Here is an 11,847-nt window from a genome sequence, read left to right on the forward strand (position 1 = left end):
TTTTATATAAAACCCCCTCTCTTCTATCATTGTGTTCTGCTTTACTACCGCATCTTGATAGCGTTTAAATGCCTCTTCAGAAATAAACTTGGCATCAAATCGAACCCCAGATGAGGAAAAACCTTTAGTATTTTTTTTAAAAATCTCTTTGGTGCCATTATTCACTTCAGAACTTAGTAACAAGCTTCCTTTAAAAAAAAATCAAGCACTAAGAGAGCACTTTACCAAGTTTTTTGGAAACTATAAATATATCAAGAAATAAGAGCTAGTAAGAAAGGAAAAGAAATAAACAAGATCAAAGTTTTTACATGGTTGGTTCGTTAATGAGCCTTAGTCCACGAGTCAATTGTATTGAGCATTAGAAAGTTTAGCAATGGAGGATTTTAGCAAGTTCAGAAGCGTTTTTGCATGCATGAAAAGTCGGATCCTTGCTACAGTGCACTAATGGCCATATTTATTGGTGGCCATGTAGCTTGGGCCGGACTAATCCTGGCCCAATAAAGATATAAGCATAATTGCTCTCTAATGGAGCTATAATACAAGTGTATGACGTGATCTCGAAATGTTTAATCTAGGCCCACTCGGCTGGCTTAAGCATGGTAGAGCATTACAACTGCCCTTAGTACATTAATACGGACTGATGCACGTGAGCCGTTAGGGGGATTCGAAGGACAAGATCTATTATAGTAGTGGTAGTACTGATCCCTAGGAACATTGTACATTCTGTGCGTACCCCTTTTTGCAGGTTAGTTGAGGAGGCCAACTGCCAGATTTCTCGGGGACATGTCAGCTGTATGAAGAATTGGTCATGTTCTACTAGGACTATGGTTCGGGTTCATTTTCCAAGGTAGGGGTTCATTTACTAAGATGGACATAAATTAGCGATGATGGATCGAAGGATGCATCTTGATAGTGAGTTGAAATGCGAGGATGGACCTGGAAGCATTATCCGGATCCCACATGGCAAGAGTTGTCCCTTGGACTGGGATTTCCACCATAATGATCTACATCCTGGAGGATCGAAGTTGTGGGAACTATAAATTGGTCTAGGCCTTTATCTCAGGCCTGGGTTCTCATTATACTTTAGATCATTCTCAAGTTACTGGACCTAGGATGGGTCTGGGCCTTCAGCCTTCTGATAATTTAGTGTTTCCTGGGCCCTGGTTAGTTCTAGACCTCTCCTGAGAATTCATGAGGCCCACTTGACAATGCTACGTGTCCTTGGTGGAAAATATGGACAACATTTACTCCCCAAGTCTTCATTCGTGCTTGCGCAGTGGAGATTTGCCTCTTCTTCCTGGTTCAAACACCTGAGTCCAGGATCAAATACCTACGTCCCGGTTCATTTACCCAAGTCCTGGTTCAATTTCTTGGGGGCCAACTGATTGATCCCCAACATTTTGGATTCCCAATGATCTGGGCACATGTCTTCAAGTAAAAGGTTTGTTGATGCCACTCGCGCCCAAAAGACGTGGGGGAAATTCCTCTGTGGTCTTGGGTGACTGATGGATGTCAACGCATTTTTCGAGGCGTCTCATCTAGGTGAAACGATTCTTTTAGCACTTAAGTGGGCTATTTAATGTACCAGCATCATCCAGAACCGTCAGATGTGTTTTTCTTGGGATATTCAATATGAGCCGTTGGATGAAAAAGTCGCGGATTGACGAATCGACATTTTAGCACTTGATTGGGCCAATTAACGTACCTGCGTTATATGGAACCGTCGAATGTGTTTTTCCTGGGGGCATCCAATGCGAACCGTTGGATTGGAAAGGTGCGATAGCATATTTCTCTCCTATGAATATGCATGTGGGCCCTTCTTCCTCATCTTTACTAATCCTAAATTTACGAACTAGAGAGCAAAGAGCACATACCTTGAATGATTACTGCATTTTCGAACCCAACTATTTCCATCGAACCTGCCCTTCGTTCATCAATAGGAAAACTTCACCCTGGATGAACCTTTTGAGAACATCGACGAGCTGTTCTACCACCTCCTCAAGTTGAAGAATAAGTTTCTGCCGACGTTCCTGCCTTTTCACCAACAAATCTTAGGTTCAAGTTTCTCCAGTAATTTTTCTGGCCACTTCTTTTTTTTTCCCTTATTATTTTCTATTATCATATTGCCTCTGCGATCATGTGGCTGTTAGGGCCACGACCATCGTGTAGGGTGGTTCTAGGTAGTGATGCATAATAGAGAAATTTCTAGGTGAAATTTCTTTTCGAAGATAAATTGTGACTAATGGAGCGAGTTAGACCGCTTTGAATTGACAAACCCGGACACCTCAAAACCGTCTGGGTGAATTAGTTTACCTTTGCAAATATATTTTTCTATTAGTTCCTGCTTCATGCTCCTGGGACCTTAATTGTTTCCGGAGCAGTGTCCGGAGGGTACCTCTCCAAGTAATTTAGGAGAATCACCGTGCCTTAACCATAATTCTTCAGTTTTTGTGCTAACTGCTTGGTTCTTGCTTTTCTTGTCACTTTTAGGTCTCTGATCACTGTTCACGGCATCACACTTTACCCAAAGGATGTTGTAAATGCGAGCCTAGTCAACATGTGGGAAATGGATGCGGAGACAAACGAGTTCTGGAACTACCAGATGCTGAATGAGTTGGAGAAATCCTTTGGGGTAGAGTTGACTCCAGGGCTCTTCTCCAACAGGCTGGCTCGGAAGGAGGAAAAGGCCTGGAGTGGGTGTATACGGGGCCTGGAGAACAGACCACATTAGTATAGGAGCTAGTCTCCCGCTTCATGACTATTTTGTGCGATTCCTCTGGTTCGTGGGGATCATGCCGTTCCAACTCCTGCCCCAGGCGTACAAGTTACCCGTGGGGGTGGCATGTGTTCTGTGCTTGGAAGGAGATGGCAGAGCCCACCCCCATGGAGGTGCTATATTATTATTGGTTGGAGCTGCAGTTGAACTCCAAGGATAAGACGCAAGATGGGTTTTATAGATTGAAGAGCCGTAATGTCATTCCGGCTCCATCCAGCACCTGGAAACACCCCCGGATGTAAGACACTATTGGTTTATGACATTCGGGTTCCTCCTAGAGAAGAATCCAACTTTAGTTCTGGACTTTCAATGTTTGTGTAACGTCCCCCTAATCCAGGACCGTTACACTGTGTACTTTAAATAGTGTTAGACTTGCTAATCAAGTTGTTTGGTTATAAACGTGTAACTAAGGTTAATGTCAAGGGTTAGGGTTAAAAATTTTGGTTAAGGAACATAGGCTTTTCATTTTAAAAGTTACATATATACATGGGATCCTAAAATATTACAAATAGATGTTTAAAAGGGTATATACAAATCAAAAGTTACAACCAGCTGGCCTAAGCAGCAAAATAAGGGATACAAACCTAGTTCCTCTGAGATATCCTTGGTTGTGGTGGACGAGTAGCCGCATATGTACACGCCACCACCGAAGCTCTCCAACTCATGGCTGGTCTAGCTTTCCTTTCCCTTACTTGCACCACATACCACCCGTGAGCCAAGGCTCAACAAGAAAACTTAAACATGTCCATGAACAGTAAATACATATCTAGCATGCCCAACAGTAATAACCTACTCATGCATGCATACAATTACAAATAAATGATCATTGGATCATACTGGGCCTGCTGCCCTGAATAGTTGACCATAGAATCAACTCGGACCCTATGACCTAGCTATGAGTTCCCTAAAATAATTGCATGATGACGTGGCATGTTTAAGAGGCACATGGACAACACATGACTGGTTATTGATGAAGACCTGGTCAACCAACGACCAAGATATCGAGAGGAAATTGAGCTGCTTGATAGGTGTAAGGAATATGCTGAGTAGCAGGAAAAGAAGATGTGTTGACATATACGACTAGATCTGCTCGTAGGACCGGGGGTAAGCTCTCAGGGACGGTTATGAGTTAGATATTTGATTACTTTTATATGTATATATCATTATTTCTGTTACTATTTTGTTATGCTTGTAACAAAGATTAAGGACGACCCATAGGCCCATATGTACATCCTTGAACCTATAAATAAGACTCATGGGATTCATTTATTTGATACAAAATATTTTGTATTCAGAGAGAACAAGTGATTTTATACATGATTCTTTGTATTCAACTTCGGAGCTTGTGAAACTTAGTGAACCCTAGTTTGTTGATCGCAGGTTTTGTAGTCTACATCAATAAAAACACTAAGTGCCACTACAAGAAAAAATTCTTTTAATAACACCAAAAATGTGTTATCAAAACATACCATAACACTTTTTGATGTGTTAAGACCGACTATGTTATCGTAGGTCAGAGTACTTTACATAACACTTTATCATTGTTATACAGATGTGTTATTATACTGTCAACTATAACACAATTTCTGTGTTATTTTAATAAATTGATAAGTGTTTAATTATGTTATTTATAGTCGATTATATAACACATTTCAATACTTATAAATTTGTGTTATACTACACTTTAGTATAACACATTTTTTGTGTTATACTGCACTTTAGTATAACACATTTTTTGTGTTATACTACACTTTAGTATTACACATGTGTTATATTAGCTTAGAGAAACATAATCTTTTTTTACTTACACAAAACTAGGAAAACAAATATGAAAGTTGAAGCCAAATAAGGTAACATGAATAGATTTTTATTAATTACTCAAAATGTAATTACAATATTTAGTCTACTAGTCTAGGCTTAAGAAATCATATTACAACATAATTTATGCCAATTCAGATTTCTTTATCACTAAATACAAAACAAGAAATGTATATAAAAATTAGTGAAATACATTCTTCCATTCTAAAGACCTCAACTACAAATGTTGTCAAGAATTGATCCAAAGAAAGCATCTCAATATACCTGCACATTGTAAAAAAAAAGTCCTCTAGTTTCCACCTGTAAGCATATAAAGTTTAAATTAAATTTTTAATAACTCCAATTCCACCTGTAAGCATATAAAGTTTAAATTAAATTTGTAATAACTCCAAAACTTGACAAAACAGCAGGGTATGGCTGTTAGAGGTCCTTTATGAAGCCCATGCTATTCCTCTTATTCGAGCAGTTAACAATAAGTTCGAGTGGAATAGACAGATCACCACAAACTGATAAGAACATATACAAACACGATGGCCATAGATAACAGAGATACATACTAAACAGCGATGTGTATCTGGGTGTTCAGCGTTCAACCTCAGTAGTTGCTTTACAGCCTGCACTCCAAAGACAATTTAGTCATCAGTTGGCCTTATGCAGCTCAAGACAAAAAGAGGGTCAAAATAAAAGCTTCTCAGCCACACGCTTAAATAAAAGCTTACCTGAAAGGCAAGCAAAATCTTCTGTTTTCTCACATTCACTTCAAAAGAAAGCAAGTGTGTTTCTAACGAATCAGGGGAGTTCTTTTGAAGCAACTTCAAGTACTTTGTAGCTTCTAAAAGTGGATCTTCTACCTGAATAAACACATAAATATCAGACAGGGAAACACTTTTCCTAGAGATGTCCGGCAAACAATTAAGGAAAATACAAAACATAATTTAGGAATCTGAGAAATAAATAAAGGCACACAGAACCTGCAACAATTTCTCCCCATGGGGATCTGGATCAACAGGTTTCACATTTCGTTTCCCAGTCTTTGAGACACTATTAGCATTGGATTCTTCATTTTTACCTTCAGCCTCCTAAAAGAATACTAAACATTAGGATAAAAATAAATGTAGGGGAATGGTCCGAAAAGCTACAGAAGTCAGAAACATTACTTTCTTAGCTCGAGCCTCTGCTTTTCTCAATTTTTGCCTCATTTTTTTTTTTCTGAGAAGGAGGCAACTTGGACATCTCATCGTCTTCCTTAGTGGTTGACTTTGGAGGGGAATCATACAACTTTATATAGCATCTGCAGATGAAAACCCACGACCAACATATAAATACAGAGCAAAAATTAACAATGTATTACACCGCAAGAAAATGACAATCCAGCAAAACTGACAATACACCAAATTGCATTTAAAACCTAAAAATAAACCAAGGTGAGATGTCTAATCCTTAATAATCATCAATTTCTCCCTTGAAACTCGTTCAGTCCTCTCTAAAGGGGTCTTAATACTACAATTGCAAGTGCTCTTTTTTTTTTTTTTACAGAAATTAACATTTATTGTCAAGCTATGAAAATCCATCAACGACTAATTGATAGTACATCATAAAAAAATAAATCCAATATGTGGAACCCAATATAAATGCTTTACCTAATTGCACCAACTACTGCTTTATGAAAATATGGATGTGAATGCAATCGATCTTGAGATTTAAGCATTTCAACATATGTACGTAAAGTCATTTTCCTACAACAATAAGAATGGAAGTCAAATTGGTCTTCAGTGATATCAGCATAGTGCTTCTCCACAGCCAGAATTTTTTTTAAAGCCCATCCAAGATCACCTTGACGGAAGTAACTTTCACCAGAAGCCAGCTCATACCTTCAAAGTACAACAGAAAATACTTAGAAGCAACAACCAACATAACTTGTTTCAACAAGTAAATAGATCCAGCAGTAAACAGAGACAAACCACATGCACTGCATGTCATGAAGGTTGGTATGCTGATCTCCATCTTTAGTGAACAACACTACAGTTTTCTCAGCTAAAGCCACCTTCAAAAGAGAAAATACAGCATGAAGCACATACAAAACATTTATAGCAGCATGAACGCAAGATCCATACATCTAGCTTCATCTGCCAATGCAGCAGCAGCAGCCAAATCATAACCATGCTTCAAAATTCGGCTCTGTAATAAAAAAAACAAAATTAAAAATTTGGAAGAAAAAAGATAAACAAAATTAAAGAATCCTGGCAAGTGCATGAAAACAATATCTCACCAAAAAACTCAAAACGTTATAAGTTCAATAAAAGTTGAAAGATAGTGGAATGTGTACAGTAATCAAATCCTATTTCCCATGGACAACACAGCTAAAGATACAACTCTAGTTAAAGTGCTCCCAGAAGATATCTGCCCTTCACAATTAAGCTAAACCGGTTCACACAAGTAAACCATAAAAATTCCAAGGTAAATGCATGTGAAAACCTCTAGGATATAAACAAAAACTTACTAAAGTTCTCAGATATTGTGGCCACTGGCGAACAATATCAAATCTCTTTAAGAAAGAATAAACCATGAAAGATCATTTCAAAATATATCGTCAAGTGTATCTATAGATACAGACACGTGCACAAACTATATCTTGTAGTATAACATTGATTTCAATAGCAAAATATCTCTGCTACAAGATTAAGAAGGGAAAAAAATCATAAGATTATATTAAGAAAAAAATCCATAAAACTTATTCCAGAAAACATTTACATTAAAAAAACTTTCATTAAGAATCCTAACCAACCTTGCCCGAGTATAAATCAATCGCGATTGGGGTGTGCTCAATGGCCTCATCAATTTTAGAAAGAGCGATTTCATATTGTCCCCTTCTGTCGTAATGCTGGATCCAAACATAAATTCTAAGCAAAAACAAATATCCCAACAAAAAATATTTAAGGGGGTAGCAAAAAGAAGAAAAATAAAGGTGGCTAACCTGTGCTAATAGGAATAAGGTTCACATAAGAGTTGAAGGAGGTTCTTTCTCTGACCTGCATTTAAAGTAAATATATTTTTTTTAAAAGTGACATCATCAATAAGAATTACCAAAAGAATGCCTCTGGCAACAAAACCACGTGCCAGACTAAAAAAGCACTTGCAAGATAAAAAAATTAGAGCAAATCAGAGCATTCACCATTCACAACTAAAATCTAAAAGCAAGGAGATAGTTTTATAATATTATGACACGTTCAGTGACCACAAATCTAAAATCATGTTGCTTAGATCATCTGCTTCAGTATAACAGAAACATGATTGACTGTTCATATATACAGTATATAAAGAGAGCAGGAAAAAGATAAGTCTAATTCACTCGACAAAACCAAAACAAGGAAAAACAATACAGAAATCTATAAACTGTAAACAACCTCACACCATGAAGAAGCAAACCACAAGCTCCACTACCCATTGGCTAATCAACTAAACCACACCCTGAAGACAACTCTTATAAATAGGCATCACTGAAGTGTATGAATGTTTCAACATGATTTGCATTAATGCAAATAAGTGCTACCACAGCTTACCTTCCAGGGAATTGACCAGACAGCATGCTTCAGCTCAATAATAAGTTCCTCAAGAATGTCTGCTTGGAAAACAGTGTGACAAAGCATAACTTAAACCTACAAAACTAATATTTTCTTAGGTCCTAAAAAAATCAAAAAATTAATGTGTAAAACAATCAAGAAGAATGAGGAGCATACCTTTCCAGGATGATCATACAATGGAGAAAGATCAGTGAACAATGATGGAACTCCCTGAAAGCATCAAGAATATACGTTGCCATAAAATATAAAAGATCGAGTCAGAGTGATAAAAAAGGAACCATAAATACCTTAGTAAGGAGGGGCCTAATATAATTTTCAACTGCTTCTCTAAACCTGACACCTTACAGAAAGTCGAGCGGTATTCTCTGAAACACCCAACCCAACAAGATTCAGTGATAACTCGAAAAAGTCCATAAATAAGAAGAGCATAAAAAAATAATAATAATGATGATGGTCATTCTAATGCGGTAGTAACCAAAAAGTAGTACCAAGAAGCTAATTTAATTGCATTCAACTCATAAATCACCTGAGGACTTTTCAGCTAAGCATTTCTAATATTAAGTAAATATGATAAAGTCACGTCTAAAATGGAATGGTGTACCATGAAAGAAATTTGGAAATTAATAATAAATCAATATTAAGTTCAATAGGACCCATTGAAAAATTAACGAAGTTCGCCCCCTTTGAAACTAATTAATAGCAGTTTATTAGTTAAAATTTACCAAAAATAATATCAACAATAGATACATGCAGAACAGAAAGAATCCAGTGTATAAATTTAAAATCAACTCCATCATAGCAGTGCACAATATTTGATAGAATAAAGCCCGGTGTTATTACAAGTTTGTGTAATAGCTAATAGGCGTCACAGCATTCAGATAAAATGGCAACCATTACAAGGAAAGCAGCAAAGTTAAAATTCAGATCACTCAATATTTTACCTTGACTGCAGAAGACCAAGTGTATTGCTGCCTAAGAGAATTGTACAACGAATCCAACTGTTCAATTTGGTCGGGTGAATACTTACCATTTTCATAATAGAGCCCAACACACTTGTGAAGGCCTTCATAGTATCTGAAATTGAACTCAAAATAACAAGTTCAAAATATGAATCAAGTTTTCACAAGGAATTGATATTTTGAAAAGAAATATAGCATTAGCATTACTAAATACCCGTAATTGTTAGGATTCATAGAAAGTAGAGCCTTGAACAAAGTGGCACCTTCTTCAAAGCGACCAAGCTTTACTAAAAGAGAAACCTCTTGTTCTTTAAAAGCCAATTTATCAACCTTGAAAGACATAACAAGAAATGGTAAGCACTTGAGATTCGCATGCTAAAAACATAACCTCATAAGAAGTATAATAGTTCAAGCTTACTATTTTTGGCTCTTTCTTGCGCAACTCATCAAGAGCTCTCTCAATAGAACCCGATTCTTCTAGCAAAGAAATCTGGAGAATAAAATTGATAAAGGCCACTATTAAAACCATATGATGGGATGGGACCATAAAACCTAATAAGTTTTTTCATTTGAAGTGTGAAACGTAGAACCCACTGATTGAAAGGGCATCAAACTAGACTAACAAGGAAAAATAAATAATTGTTTTCATATTTACCATATAAAAGCAGCTTTTTAAAAAGTCAAATAACTTAAGAGATGTTCATGCATTCACAAAGAGCATTGCTATATGGCACCCATGATGCCCAGCAACACCTTAGGTTGATTGGTGCAATGCAATTAAGTATCGGGTCCCATATATTTTTATGTTAAATTAAAATAAGTGGGACTCGATACTATATTGCACCAATAACGGTATGCTATGTAAGGTGGTGTTGTGGGACTTGATACTATACTGCACCAATAACGGTATGCTATGTAAGGTGGTGTTGTGCACCAATGGTGCCCATTAGCATTAATCATTCACAAAACCAAGGGAACCTAAAAAAAAGACCACAAGAATAGGTGGGGAAAAACCTGAAACATAAATAGCCAGTAACAACTCCAATACACACAAAAATTCTAGACATCTACAAAACCTAACAATAACTAAAACCCATATAAAAAAACAAGCCTAAAAATCAACATAATAGGCAGCTAGTCACCTATAAGATCTACATTAATATATAACATAAGAAACAATATACAGAAGACACCACTTAGAATACCTTATACAAAAGCATTTCCCGATGTTCACAATGTTCATTATCAGGAGGAAAATCATCTTCTAGTGTCCCTTCATATGTTTCCAGAATTTCAACTGCTTTTAAAGCACTAACAAGAAAAAATAAAATTTAATAGACCAAAACTTATACTCAAATTTAATAACCCAAACACACAACCAAGAAGAATTTATCCACTGAAAATGTAAAGAGGAACTATTCTTACATATTTACATATGCTGTATAGAAAGAAAAAAAAAAGTATTGTTTGTATACATATATAATACTTAAACACATGTACAAAAGAGAGGAATAACATTTTCTAAAAGCAACAGATGGACTGTATTAACTTCCACATGATTTATTTGATCTAGATTTTTAAAAGGTTCAACTTACATCACACTATGTAACAGACTTTTTGACAATAAATTTAGAACATGAATTACAAGTGTAATTTTTTACTGAGAACGGCTGCATGAACCATGACAGCGTATTAGCAAAAAATTAACATCAATGGCATCACCAATGTCAAAACCACTGTTTGAAAATATGAAGTCATAGATCTACAGTCTATAGTCTAGAAATTTCCAGTTGTGTTTAAAGCACGAATCAATTTGAATTATGAATGAGAGAACATAAGTTTGGAAACTTCTTGGTTGTTTATATCAAACATTAAGTATTTGAGTAACATTAGTAAGTGGGACCAACAAGAAAAACAATTTATTTATATAAATATATAAATAAAGGATCAATAAATAAGGTCAAATTCATACTTTGAGTTTAAATGATGAGCAACAGCAAAGCCAATCCAATTCATACGATGATTTGATTTTAGAGACAAGAGTTGTTGTCTTGTCTCGACAAACCCTGCCAAATCTCGCATTTGCGCCTGTACCACAATAGATAAAGAGCCATCATTAACCAAAACAAATTAAGGATTTAAATCAAGAAAAAGGCACTACTCACAAAAAATGATGTAATAAACAAGCATGATATTAGCAGCTATATTTAACAAGTGTCATGTATTCCAGTTAACTTTGAAACAGAAAATATAAGTGCTAAACTTCAATATTGTCTTTAATTTACCAACAGAGCATAAGTCTCTAAAAGAAGAAAATTAACATCAAAAGCATACATGTAACAGTGACAGATCTCGCAAAATTTCAATATTGCCTGGATCGATCCTTAGTGCATTTCTATAGCATTTGATTGCCTCCCTGTATTCTCTATCGGACCGATAAAGAAGACCATAAACATGCCAGCATACATGACTTTTAAGATCATTATGCAAAAACACAAAAAAGCCTTAGAGAACTAAAGACCCTACTGATTTTGAAAACAAAATAGAACATTAAAATTTTAGACAACAACCTCACCTTTAATCCTTGTCGAACAAGCTCATATGCTTCAGATTTACGGTCCATGCAATTTAATGTCAACCCCTTCATTTAGACTTCAAAATTCTATTAACTTAAAACACTAATATAGCTATAATTTTTCAAGAAAGGATAGTG

General features: G+C 36.0%; 1 pseudogene; it reads right to left on the bottom strand.

The window, feature by feature from the left end:
- Positions 1 to 5,019: 5,019 nt before the first annotated feature.
- Positions 5,020 to 11,264, bottom strand: LOC133800054 (N-terminal acetyltransferase A complex auxiliary subunit NAA15-like; annotated as a pseudogene).
- Between the last annotated feature and the right edge of the window lie 583 nt (positions 11,265 to 11,847).

The sequence above is a fragment of the Humulus lupulus genome, chromosome 1 (assembly GCF_963169125.1).
Source record: "Humulus lupulus chromosome 1, drHumLupu1.1, whole genome shotgun sequence".
NCBI lineage: Eukaryota > Viridiplantae > Streptophyta > Magnoliopsida > Rosales > Cannabaceae > Humulus > Humulus lupulus.